This window comes from Symphalangus syndactylus, chromosome 6 (genome assembly GCF_028878055.3).
Source record: "Symphalangus syndactylus isolate Jambi chromosome 6, NHGRI_mSymSyn1-v2.1_pri, whole genome shotgun sequence".
Lineage (NCBI taxonomy): Eukaryota > Metazoa > Chordata > Mammalia > Primates > Hylobatidae > Symphalangus > Symphalangus syndactylus.
Genome location: NC_072428.2, coordinates 75506354 through 75523814, shown reverse-complemented (window position 1 = coordinate 75523814; position 17461 = coordinate 75506354). Strand labels below are relative to the sequence as shown.

The 17461-nt window shown below is 41.1% G+C and overlaps 2 pseudogenes; one reads left to right on the top strand and one right to left on the bottom strand.

The window, feature by feature from the left end:
- The first annotated feature begins 664 nt into the window (after positions 1 to 664).
- On the top strand, positions 665 to 6585 carry LOC129485376 (tripartite motif-containing protein 43-like; annotated as a pseudogene).
- A 7131-nt stretch (positions 6586 to 13716) lies between these two features.
- LOC129485375 (cell adhesion molecule-related/down-regulated by oncogenes-like) lies at positions 13717 to 16187 on the bottom strand (annotated as a pseudogene).
- Between the last annotated feature and the right edge of the window lie 1274 nt (positions 16188 to 17461).

Sequence of the window (17461 nt, the reverse complement as noted above, 5' to 3'; positions counted from 1 at the left end):
AGGAACAGTAAACACGCCAGAAAGTTTTTTTGATTGAATTAACATAGCAGCCTAGAAAAACAATGATTGTTTGTTTTACCTTGGAGAAGTGCCTTTACCTCCATTTGTCTGTTTTACCTTGTAGAGTAAAGGCTAGCTTTTTCTGATTGGGGTCTAAGTATGAGTTCTGCTCTAACATTTTCAAGCAGGGTCCTTCTGGAAAAGTCACGATGGATGGTTGTTACTGTTAAATGAAAAAGTGAGAGTAGAAGAGCTTAGTTAGCTTGCCTTCTCTAAACCAATCACTGGCAATTAAGAGTGTTACTGATTCTCAGACCATTCAAGACTCAACTCTTTGATTTTACAGGTTGATGAAACCTGTGAAGCCCAAGCAATTTTGTGGACACTAACCCCTCAAAAAATCTGACATTCTTCTATGCAAGAAAATAGAGTTTGGAAAGCTGGCCCTGTGTTGATTGGAGAACAGTCACGTTTTCTTACAGAGGTCGATATCTCTTAGTGCCTTGGTTTTCTATTTTTCCTATCTCTGTTGTTGCAAATTGAAGTCTATTCTTCTCTAGAAAGAAAAGATATTATTCAATTGCAACCTGATTCAACCTTTGCATGGACGTTTGTCTCTCCAGGGTAGAAGATTAAATTCTTGTGGTTTTCTTTCCTTAGGAAAATGGACTCAGACTTCTCACATGCCTTCCAGAAGGAACTCACCTGTGTCATCTGCCTGAACTACCTGGTAGACCCTGTCACCGTCTGCTGTGGGCACAGCTTCTGTAGGCCCTGTCTCTGCCTTTCCTGGGAAGAAGCCTGAAGTCCTGCCAACTGCCCTGCATGCAGGGAACCATCACAGAACAAGGACTTCAAAACCAATATTCTTCTGAAGAACTTAGTGACCGTTGTGAGAAAAGCCAGTCTCTGGCAATTCCGGAGCTCTGAGAAACAAATATGTGCGACCACAAGGAAACAAAGAAGATGTTCTCTGACATGGACAAGAGTCTGCTCTGTTTGCTGTGCTCCAACTCTCAGGAGCACGGGGCTCACAAACACTATCACACTGAAGGGGCAGCTGAGGAACACCAGGTAAGAGATAGCTCTGCGATCACCTGAAAGTTGGAAGGTGGCAGAGTTAAAGAGATTAGAAGGACGATGAGAATCATCATGGTGATTACTCCATTCTTTACTGAGTGCCAGGTGCTGTTCTAAGTACCAATGATGAAATTTTGAATAAAATATGCAACTCTACCTTCCTTCATGAAGCTTGGACCCAAACAGAGCGTGAACAAGTAAATGTCATTATTATTGAGTCTACAGTTCAATGCTAAAGGCATTGAAAAGCCACCAAATCTACTAGCGCAAAGAAACGTATTTTGGAAATATATTTAATATTATTGGACAAACGAGTATGGGACTAGCACACTACAAAATCTGGGGGCTAGCATAGTGGGTTCTGAAGCAGGATGTTTCCCTGAACATTAGCCAAGTTACAGGAAATCTTCACTTTTCAGTTCCCTAAACTGTTCTGCCTTCTGAATCCTCAAACTGAAAAATATCCATTGAGGATGAGCAGTGAAAAATTTGTTTTTCTTTCCCCTTTCTAATGTATTTATGTATTATATCCCTTGCTTGCGTACACCACTCAGAGTGTGGAATTTATGGTGTTTCATTTTCTGTTGTTCAACCTAGTAATTCTTTTGCAGGAGAAGTTCTTAAAGCAAATGAGGATTTTATGGAAAAAGATTCAAGAAAATCAGAGAAATCTAAATGAGGAGAGAAGAACAGCCTTCCTCTGGAGGGTAAGTATGAGACCATGTGTCCTCACGACCAGCTTGAGACAGGCATGCTGAGAGCATTTATATTAGCAACTTGAGTTGAAATTTTCATATACCAGATTTTGTCATGTGTTTATTCGTAGGCTGGAAAACAACCAGACTGTTCAATATAACAATTGTGCAGGTTTTCTGTAAAAGCTTTCAGATAAATAAAAATAGATATAAATTCTGAAGGACAAGTAGGTGCTTAAAATTACTAAGTATTTCAGGCAGAGATTTCTGTATAAATGAATTATGTAATATTGATTAAATAGTATATAATTGAGGAATAAAGACATTTAATGGTGAATATGATGTTGTCCAGGGGCAAAAAAGCAGGTGGGATCAGTAATTTAAGAAATGTGCCTGTGCTGGTGAAATCTGACAGCAAAGGACCCAGATGATGCCAGCTCAAGTAGGACAAAATGTAACACGATGAAAAGCTGAGGAGAAGGGACAACAAATGACCGGGGGAGTGTGAGAATAAATATGTCAATATTGAGAGGAGAAACACAATGGAATGGAGATTCATTTTCTCAGAATGGCAGGGCAATTCAGAGCCTGTGGCTTTTGAGGGAAGAAAGATGGGAGACAGAAAAGAAGTAGTCGGTTTGAGAGATGGGGGTTAAAGTTTTTACTAAGATCCTTTCCGTGTGATGGCTTCTGATCCTGATTATAATACACTAACAGCATCTCTACTTAGAGTGATTGTTTGGGCTGTGAAGTACAAAGGTTTGAGACTACAAACTAAGTGAATAACAAAGATTATATATATTATTGATGACAATTTAACAATCAATCATAAATTTTAGTTGTTTTCTAATGGTATTTCAGATTTAAGAGGACATATATTTAAACATTTAAATCAAAAGGGCTTTTTTGCAGGTGTTCGAGAATTGATGAATTACATAAATTTTGAAGGAAGGTCTTGCTTAACTCATCATCCTGTTTGTAAACGGTGGAAAATAAAAGAAGGAATGAGGAGGATGAATTTGTGGGTTCTGTGAGGTGGAAGTAGACCTAAGCATTTAGCCTACAAAATCCATGTCCCTACAGAGTGATGTGGTTTTATGGGCACAGATGATCAGGAATTAGTATAGGAAGCTGCATCCAGTTCTCCATAAAGGAGAAAAACAACATTTAGAGAGACTGAACGAGGAATACCAAGAGAATTTTCAGCAACTCCAGAGAAGTTGGATCAACATGGATCAAGAGTAAACACTTGAAAGAAATGTGTCAGGAACTAATAGAAATGTGTCAAAAACCAGATGTGGAATTGCTCCAGGTAAGAACCGAAAGAAAGCTTTATGGAATTGTGCAATTAGATTTCCATAGAACGTTTTCTACCACAAGCTTCCTCCTCCAGCACATTTGATCCAAACTCTGGAAGAAAAAAATTCATGTGTAAATTCTATTTTTGTTTCCATTGATAATACAAAGAAATAAGGGAAAAACTAACATTTCCATCTTCCTCCTTTTGGGAAGTCCTAGGTTTGAAATGTTCTTGATTTGAGCCACGTTACCCTTCGGGGACTAGACCTGAAAAAGACCACATTGTAGACAGCTGCAGCAATGCACAGTCAGTAGTCACACCTTTCTCTCTCACTCAAATTTAGGATCCTGAATTTATCAGAAATAGATTATGTCAATAGGTCTTACAGGTACAATAAGTGTTAGAGATGAGAATACATTTTAAAACTGTTGCAGTGATAGTATGTGGTAATTCTAAAGTTTTCGAAACCTAAAAAGCAGATCCTCAGAATAGCAACTTGTTTGTTTGTTTTGAGACGGAGTCTTCTGTCATCCAGGCTGAAGTCCAGTGACCCAATCTCAGCTCACTGCAACTTCTGTCTCCCTGGTTCAAGCAATTCTCCTTCCTCAGCCTCCCTAGTATCTGGGAATAAAGGTGTGCACCACCGCACACAGCTAATTTTTTTGTATTTTTAGTAGAGATGGGTATTTGCCATGTTGTCCGGGCTAGTCTGGAACTCCTGACCTCAGGTGATCCATCCAACTTAGCCTCCCAAAGTGCTGGGATTACAGGTGTGAGCCACCTCACCCAACAGGAATAACAACTTTCTAAAGAGGTCATTTTTTTCTCTCTCTCTCTTTACAGGATTTGGGAGACATGGTGGCAAGGTATGTTATTGGCCGTCAGTGCAAGCTGGAGCACAAGGCGTGCTATGAAAAACATCAAGCTGTCTCCAACAAAGTGAAAACATAATTTACTAACACCACAATGTGTCAGTGTGATTGTGTGGGTGTGTGTGTGTACTCATGTGTTTGTGTTGTATGTTGAATGTTACCTATGCCTTTTATCAGACATTAACCTTTTCTTACTTTTCCAAGAAACTCAGGGGGTTATGTTTTGAAGAGTTCAATGCAGAAGTTGCTAGAATAACGATTGCCTCTTTTTACGATTCAGAATCATAATTAGAGATCATCTATTTGGTGGCAGATAGGGAGAGAGGCATTTATCTTTCGGTGGCAGTAGGTTAGAAATGGAGTGAAGAGTTAGAAAAATTCCCTAAGAGCCAGAAACCCATCCTAGGATTGTGGAGGTACATTACAATATCAGAAGTGGGTTTGAATGAAGCATTTTCTGTTGGAATCTATTTCTTAAACACAGACATCAGAAACTTAACCAACTCAACCTACTTCCTTGCAGGAGTGAGTCCGTGCTGCTGCACGTGCCCCAGCCTGTGAATCCAGAGCTCACTACAGGGCCCATCACTGGGCTGGTGGATAGGTTCAACCGCTTTCTAGGTGAGTGTCACCCTCTTGGTGGGATCCACATGCAATGCCTTCATTTCTGGTTTTCCATGGCAGCTTTCCCAGTGTAATGATCTTTCATCTAGAAGAAAATAGCCTGTGAATAAGTATTTATATTTATAGTTTCATTGTCATCAAACAGACAAAACTAAATAAAAGATGGTGGAATCAGCCATATAACAAATTTCTTAGAAAAGTAAAACTTGCAGAAGGGCCCTTTAGGATGTAGCACCATTCATGTATGGTTCAACCGTGATACAATTTCCTGTATACAATTATTACGAGAAGTATACAGAACTGAATTAATTCAGGACATTTCAATTTCAAATTCAGTGCAGTTAATGACTGATTTGAGTGACAGTGTTTTTTTAAATATATTTCAGGTGAAGTTTCATAGGATTTATAATTTTAATCATGTGCATTTTAATCAACTAAAGCATACACGAGTAACTTATATAATAATGCAAAAACTGAGAATCTGTGAACGATAGGAAAGTGATTTGTTGGTTGATGAGGCCTTAGATAGAACTCCAGGATAGATCATAATAAATCCAGCAGGTAAAAGATGTCTGTGCCTGAATCTGGCATGAAAGTCAGATAATTCTTGCAAGGAAGCTGCCCTTTTTAGAAGGCAGAGTCAGATTTTCTCTTTAAGTATGAATTGACTAGTTTAAGTGGCAGATTATAATATTTCTGGCAAAGTGATAACTTTTTTATTTGGGTCGAAGGATGGCTCCTCACCTGATCTCCTGTCCCAAGCCTCCTGCTCTGCCCTGACAGAGAAGAGACAATGAAGGTTAATTTTATTGCTATGGACTTGGCTTCAGTGCAAGAGCTTCCAGTTTTTCAGTTGTTATGAAATGTCGCTAACTAGACATAGACATGACCTTCCTCCCCTTTATACTTTTGGAGTTTATAGAAATTGCGATCATTGAAGTTAAGGCGTTTACTTGTGCAGATATCCTAACACCCTTTGATTCCAACATTTTTCCAGACAGAAGTTTCTTTCTAATCTTGACCTGTGTTTTCTAGTGAGAATCTCTTTCTTATCTGAACATGAGAATTTATAAACTGCTTTTCGCTGGAACATTCTCATTTTTCCACCGTGGAAATTTCCTTCACATGGAAAGTAACCAATTACAATATCAGGCTGTTTGAGGATGTGAGAAGTTTGATGTATAGACCTGAATCTTTGCATTCTGACAGAACTGACAATTTTGCTGCATGGGGAGCCTGTGTCTTCCCCTCTGGCAAACACTACTGGGAGGTGGATGTGGGCAACTCTTGGGACTGGACTCTGGGAGTCTGTAAGGACTCCTCGATGAGGAAGAATAGCACAATGGTTAAATCTAAGGACGTATTTCTTCTTTTATGTGCCTGCTGTCCTGACCCATATTTCCAGGGATACCCTGGCATACGTAGACACTATGTAAAGCCCACATCCATTGGAAGTTTATAACACTATGTTTTCATGTGACTGTTTTCTTATTCCTGCAGTGCATATTTTCTGGGATAATAAAATAACCACTTGGTATATTCCCCTTGTTTGAAGTTTTGAGACAGCTACACTTTGGTTCTGATCATCTCAACACTGCCCCAACTCCAACCAAATCTAAGTGTTTTCTTGATGGTGAGCCCTGCCATTCACTCTTGGAAGATATTACTGAGAGGTGGATGTTGGACAGTGTTGGAACTGGGCTGTTAGATTTTGCAACGATTCTTGGACAATGAGAAATGACATGCTGGTTAACCCCAAGAAAATTTTTCTACTTTTCTGTGTCAAGAAGTCTACCAGTGTCATCTCAAGACCTCTTCCCCACGATTATCTCAGTATCCAGAAAGGCCTCTAGGCCAGATGGGGGTGTTTCTAGATGACGACTGTGGCATAGTAAGCTTTGTTAATGTGGCCAACAGTTTTCTCATCTGTAGCCTCTCTGTTCTTTCCCTTACCCTCTTACAACTTTGCTTTGCTTTGCTTTGCTTTGCTTTGCACTCAAAGAATCAGAGATAGGTCAGTAACATGAATAAAGGTATCAGAAGCACCGACTTCTGAGAATGCTAACCTACTGACTACTTGACATTCTTTATCTTTTTCTATGAAACTTTGTACCATTTTTAAAAGTGTGGAGGTATGCATTTGTTTTGATTTTCATTAAACTACTCTCTCTTAGAATACTGCGCATGTCTTTTCTTTTATGCTGTATCTTTTCTTTCCCTTGATTTCCAAGCCAGCCCAGGTAAATGAATACGAGAGTGCGTTTATCCAAACTGATGGGTTAATGCAAGAGCACAGGTTTCTTCCCCCTGAACTGGAATTTTTTTTTCTCTGTTCCACATCTGCTAAGTCTCATTTCATCAAGTGTAAGTTCCAACATTTCTTCAGGGAATTCTTTCTTTAGCTCCTGGACTAGATTAGGCTTTGTTTTAAAGACTCAGAAAACCTTATACTCTTCTTTGTAAAACTCACAGTGTAATAGTAGGCATCTTTTCTGCTTCTCAGATTACAAGAAAAGGATTGTGTTTGTACTACACACAGGTATATTCCGAGAAAGTACACAATGCTTAAAATACAACTGATATTCGTTAATTATCTGTTTGAATAAAAGAATAAATGCACAAAATAATTGATAAAAACATATGATACAACTGTTTAAAAGCTACCAAATTTACCCCTGTATTCCTTTTGATTTTGGCTACTGAATGTAACCAAAAGCAACAGGGATACTGAGAAATATTATTTAATAAAGTTATAAATTGGACTGCTTATCAAATTGATAGGCTCAGTCAATTTTCGTTAGCTCAGGAACAAACTATCGATGGACACAGATCTTAAGAGAGTGACAATGATACAGATAAAAAGACTGAAAACCTGTAAGGTTTTAGTAATTTCACCGATGGCATCCTACAGACAGTTACCTGGGAACATGTCATTACCAGAATAGAAAGTAAGACTCGCTTTTTGCTTCAGAAAATACAGAATACTCAGAAGCCTCATTACATTTTAATAAAACTGCAAATTTATTTAGGTCTTTGAAGTTTTTAAAATACATGTGCAGTAAAACATCCTTATTATCAGAAATACCAATATTTTGATCGTGTTAATTTTGTATGAAGACTTTCCTTAAGTATTGACTGGAAATTGGTTCCAGGACTCCCCACAGATACCAAAATCCTTAGATGCTAATAATCCTCAGGTGTCCTTACATAAGATGGGGAAGTATTTGCATGTAGCCTAAGCACATCCTCCAATGTACTTTAATTATCTCTAGATTACTTAAAATACTTAATGCAATGTAAATGCTATGTAAGTAGTAGTTACACTGTATTATTTAGGGAATAATGATGAGCAAAAAAAGTCTGCACATGTTCAGTGTACAGGTAATCATTCCATTTTTTTCCTGAAATTTTTTAATCCATGATGAGTTGAATCCATGGGTGCAGAACCCATTCATAGAGAGGTCCAACTGTATATCAAATATCATATTTAATTGTGTATTTTCTAGCATTTAACCTAATTACTGGCAATATGGCACACAACAAACATATCAAGAGTTTCTGATATGTGTTTTATGAATTTATTTAAAGCAATCTAGGAATGCGTCCTTTAATGAGGATTGCTGAGGACAAAGTCTAAAAAAGGCCAACTCCATTTATAAAGAGTAACTCTGATCCAAAAGTTTAATGACAGATGGGTTGCGTAATGGGTTATTTCAATGATAGGAGTAATGCAAACATACAATTCTGTAGTCGTTTATGTTTTAATAGCATTATACTGTTTTAACCATCCTCATCTTGTATATAATCTCATTGTGTATTAGAATACTACTATTAGAGCAATAAAGAAGAATGGATAAATACGGTCAGCTTTTTGCTTTTGTTTTGTTTTGTTTTTGAGACAGGCTCTCACTCTGTTGCCCAGGTTGGAGTGTACTGGTGAGATAACGGCTCACTGCAGCTTCAACCTCCCCAGATCAAGCAATCCTCCAACTTCAGCCTCCCAAATAGCTGGACTATAGGCTGAACTGTCATGCCTGAGTAATATTGTTCTTGCTGTTGCTGGAGAGAGAGGGTCTCACCCAGTTGCCCAGGCTTCTCTCAAGCTCCTAGCTCAAAGTCATCCTCCCACCTCAGCCTCTAACAGTGCTGGGACTGTAGGCATAAGCCACTATGCCAGGCTTAAATACAGCCAATTCAACTGAAGTTTAAATTATTTGTGTTTCACTCTCTTTCATTATAAGAATAATCTGTGTCTTAAAATGTGTTCTTGAACATGAATTACTTTATGATTGCCCTTTCATAAGAATAAGAAGTTTTAATGTTTAAGAATAATTCACAAAAATATGAAAATTCCTTCATAAACAATGACTTGAATTAATAGAAGGAATACTAGATACAGGCAGTGGATAATCAAATTTTAAATGAATTATCTTATTCTGTCCTACAATTGTAAGAGAAAGTGATCCTCCCACCTCAGCCTCTCAAAGTACTGGGAATTGTAGGTGTGAGCCACCATGCCTGGCATAAATATGGCCAATAATTTAAACTTCAGTTTAATTGGCTGTTCTTTTAAGTTTATGAGAGAAATATGTTCTTTTATAGTTGTGAGGACTGGATGAGATAATGCACATACAACCTCCACTGATAGGGTAGAATCTCCACCCCGAACAGCAGGTCTAGGGTTGCTATGCCCAAGTTTCCCACTGGCTGTATCTTCCATCCCTCAAGGGATAAGACAAAACACCATCCCCCTACCTACTCCAGCACAGACTTGTAGAGCGTGTGTGAGTGCTAGAGAAGCCACTGTCAACTCCTTTGCAGTGATGCAGAGATTCATCTAGGAGGACTGACAGGCCGTAAAAACTGAGAGTTTTGCTCAATGCCTCACATTAATGATTGATTTTGAGTCAGTCATGAAAAGGTACATTCCCAAGGGCATCGTCAAAAACAATGGAGACCTCGGTTAGGAACATTAAAGAGGAGCTTGGAATCTTTAGCCTGCTTTGTACCAACAAATAAACTTCTGACAGCCAGCCAGAAGTTCACCAGAGAAAACCAGGCAAAGAGAAAGCCAAGAAAAAGTGTCTTTGGATCACTAATTTCTGGAGATCTGGAAGGCTGTGTATCTGTGCCAGCCTGCACCCGCTCAAGAGCAATCAAGGTGGAACACGGACAAATTTATAAGCACTCCCCAAGCTAATCACTGATTCATCAATAAAGAGCCTTTAGCCCTACTGGCTGAAGAGCTAAAGCACAAATTCTGAGTGAACACTGGGTGAACAATAAATTATTCTGTTCCAGGGAGTGATTCCTAGAAGCTAGACCTAAAAATAAAATCACAATCGTCTCCGGTGATCTGGAAGACTGACCATGCACTGTCGTAGCAGTAACCAGAGAGAAGATCTCTGAGCTGTTAGTCCGCTGAATGTGGGACATAATTGTCAACTTCCTGATCTGTGAAAACAGTCTCCAAACCACACACACATTGAATGGTAAAGGATAAAAATCTAACTAACTAGGAAGGCTTAGCCACAACTTTTGAAATACAGATTTAGGTAGAAATAGAGGTAAATAGATATGAATATTGCTGAGTTTCATGTTTAGCTGAATTCATAGTAAATATTTATCATTGTGAATATGTTCATCTCAGAAGCCAAAAGCATACCTACTCTCAGATGAAGGTTGTATATATATATATTCATTTATATGTGTGTGCATGTATATAATATATATATATTTCAAAGCAGTCATTCATATGTATATATTTCAATTAGTAAGCTAATTTTCCAAGCACTATTTTTCATATATATATATATATATATATATATAGTCCCAGCACTTTTAGAGTCTGAGGTGGGAGGATCACTTGAGCCAGGAGTTGGAGAGAAGCCTGGGCAACAGGGTGAGACCCTGTCTCTCCAACAATGGCAACAACAAAATTACTCAGCCATGACAGTTCAGCCTGTATCCAGCTATTTGGGAGGCTGAGGTCGGAGGACTGCTTGATCTGGGGAGGTCGACCCTGCAGTGAGGCGTGATCTTACCACTGCACTCCAACTTGGACGACAGAGTGAGAACCTGTCTCAAAAACAAAACAAAACCAAACAAAAACAAAAAGCTGACTGTATTTATCCATTCTTCCTTATTGCTCTAATAGCTGAATCCTAATATACAATGAGATTGTATACAAGGTGAGGATGGTTAAAAGCGTATAATGCTATTAAAATATAAATGACTACAGAATTGTATGTCTGCATTACCCTTGTCATTGGAATACGGATCCTGTCACCTTGGTAGTCAGCATAGTCCCCAGTAGGTAGTTTTTAAAAAATATATCATAATCATTTATTAATGTGGAGAAGATCCTTCCAAAGACAGCTCTAATGTCCTTGTCATGCAGAGGCAGCAGTGGTCAGGAGTTCTGCTGACCAGTGCTTTAGGTGCCTGTTTAAAAGGAAGACATTCTGGAAAAAAAGTCAGGAAACTTCAGAAAATAAACAACAACAACGACAAACACCTTTTCTTCCAAAATAAGTATTTTCTGACACTCACACCTTCAGGCTGTTGCCCCTGTTGGAAGTGAGAGAATGACTAGTTTCTGGCAGTGTGACACCATGAGCATGCTCCTAGGCTAATGGGTCAGAGGGAAGAAATCTCTCCAAGAGAGGCTCCCGGCAGCCCTCCCCTTTTTTCTTCTGAAAATGTGTATCTTTCTTTTCAAGCCACGACTTCAAGTCTTACTTTGTTCCTACTCTTAGAAACAGTCAAAAAGAGCCCCATACCGGCCATTTTATGAATCAATGTAATTTTAAAGCAGAGGGATACTAAAGCATTATTTGTCTCTCTGGCTTGGGTTCCTTTTCCGCATACTGCAATCATTTAACTACATCTTACACTCTACCATGTCCACGACACTGCTTATGACTAGTGACTAGAAGACTGAACATCACTTGTGCCCACGTGCAGATAGAGAGAATGTTGTCTGGTCACATCACCACTTTAGTGGAAGGCACTCTTTTAAAATTCATCAGTCAGGTCTGCTATTATAAACAACGGTAGTTGACTTAAAAGTGTTCTCAGAGGCCGGGCGCGGTGGCTCACGCTTGTAATCCCAGCACTTTGGGAGGTCGAGGCGGGCGGATCACGAGGTCAGGAGATCGAGACCACGGTGAAACCCCGTCTCTACTAAAAAAATACAAAAATTTAGCCGGGCGTGGTGGCGGGCGCCTGTAGTACCAGCTACTCGGAGAGGCTGAGGCAGGAGAATGGCGTGAACCCAGGAGGCGGAGCTTGCAGTGAGCCGAGATTGCGCCACTGCACTCCAGCCTGGGCGACAGAGCGAGAATCCGTCTCAAAAAAAAAAAAAAAAAAAGTGTTCTCAGAAAGTCTGATAATACACTATTGAGAGACGGTTTTCCATCTGAAAACCTGACTGCTGGCAACTTTCAATTGGCCCCTGCATTTCCTCTGAGCTGAAGCAGCCAAGAGATGGAATCATTTGCATGAGGAGTTCTTACTGCCACTACAGTTGTTAGAAAATTTGGAATGATCCCTCTGCCCTCCAGGTGATTGAAAGCTATGCAAAACAAGGTTGTTTCTTACTGAGAGCAAGGAAGCAACGGGTAAGAAAACTTTTAAGGCATAAATAATATAAAAGGGCACACATTTTAAGACACATTCACATGACATTATACTGCAAAAAAAAAATAAAGAATGATTTTCTCCGATTTGAATTAAGATCCTTCACACAGTTCACTCCCAGGCCTGTTTTGTGCAGTTCGTTACAGGCTTGAAGGCAGTAGATGACTGGTTGTTTGCACATCCTCCGGTTTCCTGGGGCGGCTGGAGGACCCCTGAGGGGCTGTCCAAAGGAACACCAGGCGGAGGCCATGTTGTCTTTTCAGCACGGTCCTATGAGATAGGTGGCAAAATAAGAGGATTCCAATGTAAATTGTTGCTGTCCGTTTCTGAATAGACACAGCTGTCTCCTCTGCTGAACTCTTCTGGATTTTCTGTGCGAACGCAGCTGACATCGTTTTTATTATCCTGACAGCACTTTTTTCCTCCTCTGTAATAACAAACTTTGTGGATGAACCAAAATCACCAAAAACTGCCACGGATACTGTTACAGGGCCACTCAAATTAATACCAACGCTATTTTTGGCAAGGGATTGGTAGAAACCCAAAAGAGAGGAATTAAGAGAAAGAATTGTCAAAGTCCCCTGATGAATCTTTATATGTTCCATGTTTCTATCCTACTGTTTTCCATTATGCAACCATGAGCTATGAGTGGTCACAGGTTTGGCAGAACAATGTAGTTCTACAGGTCCACCACGTTTCTGGACGGTAGAGAGTGACTCAGAAGTAAAATAAGGTGCCAAGTCTGAAATCATGGAAGAGCAGAGAATCATGACAGTAACATACAGCAGTGTCCATAGGGGTCCAAGATTCACATGCAGAGCGCCAGATTACAGAAGCAGGCAAGGCAGGCTTCCGGAGCAAAACCCAGGCCTTGATTCACTTTCCAAGGTACTACAGTTCAGGGTAATCAGACGCATTCCTTAACCTTGACTCCTTTCTGCTTACTAAAGACTTTGATCAGTCTTCATGCTGTCCACAGGGACTCTCCAAAAGTCAGAGTAACAGTTGGCTTACATCTTCAGTGATTCAAGTCTGCAAGGTGTATATGATTGTGCTTCGGGGGGGAAAGCAGAGAAGCCACTTTCTGCACTTACAGTGGAGTTCACTTCAGTGCTATAAACATCACCGCAGTCCTGCTTGTAATAAAGTCCAGACTAGCAATCTGCCTTTGGGTTGAGCTGTTCTCCTACAAGATAAGCTGTTAAGTCATGCCTTGATTTTAGATCTCTCGGCCGGGCGGGCTAAGCATCCAGAGTTCCTGTGGGGCCGCCGGCTGGGAAAGCCACCCTCAGGTCCTTCCCTCGGTCGCCCGCAGCGGCTACTATGGTGGCGGCTGCTATGGTGGCGGCTATGGCGGCAGCGGCTGTGATCCGAAGGGGTCCCTCCACGCACCACGCATGGCAGAGGAGGGCGCGGTGTCTTGCAGGCCGGGTCGCAGGCGCTGGGTAGGTCAGGTGGGCACTGGATGCTGGTTCTTCTGGCACCTTGACTCTGGAGCCCGGCATCAGGGCTCAGGGTAGGGGACCTGGGGCGCGCCCCCGCGGCAGCGCTCCTCCAGGCGGAGGGGAGTGGACAGGTAACCCGGCGGGTTCAGGGCTGCCTGGAGCACGCCAGGAGCAAGAGGAGGGATCCTGTGAGAGACAAGCGAGGCTAGTTGTAGAGTCCGCCTCCAATAAGTAGTTTTTTAAGCCCAACCCTCTCCCTCCACTCACAAGTAGATCACAGAGTCTATTTTGCCCATACTGATGTCTGTTTGTGTTCTGTGCTTAGCTCCCAATAATAAGTGAGAACATACAGCATTTGATGTCCTGATCCTGCATTAATTTGCTTAGGATTACAACCTCCGGTTCCATTCCCATTGCTGTAAGAGAGTTGGTGTGCCCAGAGTAAAGTCCTCCATTTAAGCTCCCATTCACAATTACACTGACTCCATTGAGAACCCTATGGTGAAGGTGGGAACAGCCACTGCTGAGACCGCCATGGCTCAGTAAGCCTCCATGAACACTTCCATTTATCTCATTTGCTCCTGAGAGAGTGGTGTATTATTACATCATCTGCCCATTAATATCTGATCCTTGATAGAGGTATCCTGGAGCGTCATATTTCTGTATGATATTCTGCTGGCGATTCTTCCACAGGCACGTTTCAATGAAAACCATAAGAATGAGGCCCAAGACACCCAGCATAGAGCCAAGGATCAGATATAACATGTCACTGCTTCTGTCAGGGCTGGTTGCTGGCCTCGCATTTCCTTCACTTGCTGAGGAATTCAGAGGGGTACTCAAGCCTTTCGGATACTCAGAAACTCCAGGAGCATATTTCACTTTAGTCTCGCAGATCATCACATTGCTAAACTCACTTTCTTCTTCACTGGAGCACTGCATTTTTTAATGCCATAGGAAGTTTCTGACAGCAGATGGCCAATCATTTGCCACTGCTTTGAACCTTCTGTAACATCCTTCTTATAAGCATTGTCGTTGTCATTATCTGTGGGTCAGTAATAGACACAAAAGAATGGAAGTGTTATTCTTACTTCATGGAATGTATGTTCACATTAGCACAATCTGAGTAACGCTGACAGCCTCCGTGTATACAATGTGAGGTCCGTTATTGCACAGTTGGAAAAACGTCTGGGGAACCCAGTCACCGGATAAGGATGAGACGCTGATCTCTGAAAACTCTCTTCATAATGGTTGATAGCAACGACCCAAAATTTGTATGTTGAACCTGGCTCTATACTACAAACTTGCAGAGACATTTTGGAAGGAAGGATATGTTCAGCTGCCACCAGCCAGTCACTGGTCCTCATCCATTTATATTTGACCTTGAAGGCAGCGATTGAAGAATTCCCAATTGCCCAAGTAAATCAAGTGACATAGACCAACGTCTCTGATGCAGTGGAGATAATCAGGTGATCTGGTGCCTCTGGAGCGCCACTGTGCCTAGATGAATCTGTAAGCACCACTCCAAAATTGTTGTTTGCAGCTTCTGAAACAACAGGATACTTGGGGTTGCCTACGGGTTGAGACGACGTCTAGGTGTTTTTTGATGACGCTGTTTTTTCTTTGCTGGTTCAGAAGGTAAGCATGGCAGGTGGGTTTTCACTTGGATCACTTCTTGCTACCATCAAGAGTTCATAAAGACCAGATGGCTCCATTTCAGCTAAATGAAGCTCACTTTCACTTCCTAGGATTCAAACCCTGTGCCAACTTCCCATCACATCAACTTCATAGTCCAGATTTTGATACTTCACAAAATAAGCATTGATGGGCAGTCCACTTTCCTTGTCTCCCCTCCACACCAGGTTGGATGTGTCTGGTATGGGGATCTGTAGGGTTTCATCTTGGTGGGGGCCTCAGGAACAGAGATACCACTGGCATTTTTCTCTGATGTTTCTAGAAACTGCACTGAGATGTACTTTCTCTGGAAATGAGCTGAATAATACAGTTTCTGAAACATCTCTTTTTTTTTTTTTCATTATTCTGAGTAGCAACAGAAAGTACGACTATTTCTCCTTTTGTTTGTTTCAAAAAGAACAACCATGAGAGGTGGTTCTGCCTGAGTGGTACCACGTTCATCTGTAGCTTCACAGATGTTTTTCTCCACATGCTCCTGCATCACAGCCTGAGTATGAAGAGAGCTCAAGCCAGCTTGGGACATGATGAAGTAGACAGGCTCTAGGTCCAAGATTCCAGGTCTTGGTAAGTTTGACTTTTGGGATTTAGATCTAAGGACATCAGAGAGATGGCTGGTTATCAATCCATGGCTGTCATACCAAAAAATGACCGGACCCAACAGCCTGGTGGCATTGAAGGACAGAGTAACAAAGTCTCCATCTACCACTCCTGTGCTTGCTGGTGTCAAAATTATAACTTGCTTGAATCCATTGCCTTTTTCTATTTCAAGTCTTCCAACAGACTGCATAAATCCCATCTCATTATCTGCTAAATACTGGTGTAGCCTAGTATCTTGCATAATAACCCCAATGAATTTCAGTCAATTTCCTGCAGTTCAATGTCTTGAGGAAGGATGATTAGGCCGTGCATTATGAAACAAGTTATGGTTGGCAGCTGGGTTCCTACAAACATCAGAGATAAAGTGTTCTGTGGAAAATAGAGACACTGTCTGATCTTGTAGTCCCTTAGAGTAGGAGCATGTTAATGTACATTAACCATGTATGCCACATATTTTACATCTCCAGAGTTGTCTCCCGCCATGCAGGAATCGTTTCCAGAGTCCACTGGGTCAATGCTATCTATGGCAAGATGAGAACACAACCTTCTCCAGTTGCTTCCCGGGGCAATATCCTGCCTGTTCTTTAGCCAACACACTTGAGGAGCCAGGACCCCACTAAACACACACTCCAAAGGTACAGGGCTATGTGAATGAACAGCTAATATCTGTGAACGAGCAGGGGAAGAATGCCAAAATCATCTGAAGAAAGGTGACTCACAAGGAGCTTTGGCCAATGGGTTCAACTTTTAATTCATGTGTGGCCGGATTATAAGCTGCACATTTGTATGATCCCTTGTCCTCTAAGGATACATTCAAAATCTAAAGATGTACTTGTGGAGGGTTTAAGTGATTCTTTGTGGAATGCTTCAGCCTCTTCCCCTGGATTTTAGCGCACACCTCAGCTTTGGGGTTACTCTCTGGTACCCTGCAGCCAATGAAACCAGCACCTTTATTATTTTGCTGTGATAAAATGCTTTGTGGATGAATCAAAATCACCAAGAACTGCTGTGGATACTGCTCCAGGGCCACTTACAACAACATTGACCTACTGTTGAAAATGCATTGGCAGTAACCCAAAAGGGAGGAGCTAAGAGAAAGAAATTGTCAAAGTCTCCTGATGAATCTTAATATATTCCATGTTTCTATTCTATTTTTTTCATTATGCGACCTTGAGATGTGAGTGGTCACAGGTTTAGCAGAACAATATAGTTCTACAGGTCCACTACGTTTCTGGATGGCAGAGGGTAGCTCAGAAGTGATATAAGGTGCCACGTCTGAACTCCCAAAAGAGCAGAGAATCGTAAGAGTAATAGTCCAGATGGTGGTGTCCATAAAGGGCCAAGATGTGGATGCAGAGCGCCAGATTATAGAAGCAGGCAGGACAGGCTTCAAGAGCAAAACCCAAGCCTTGGTTCATTTTCCAAAATACTGTAGTCCAGGCTAAGCAAACACATTCTTTAACCTTGACTCCTTCCTGCTTACTAAAGACATCCATCAGGGACAGTCTTCATGCT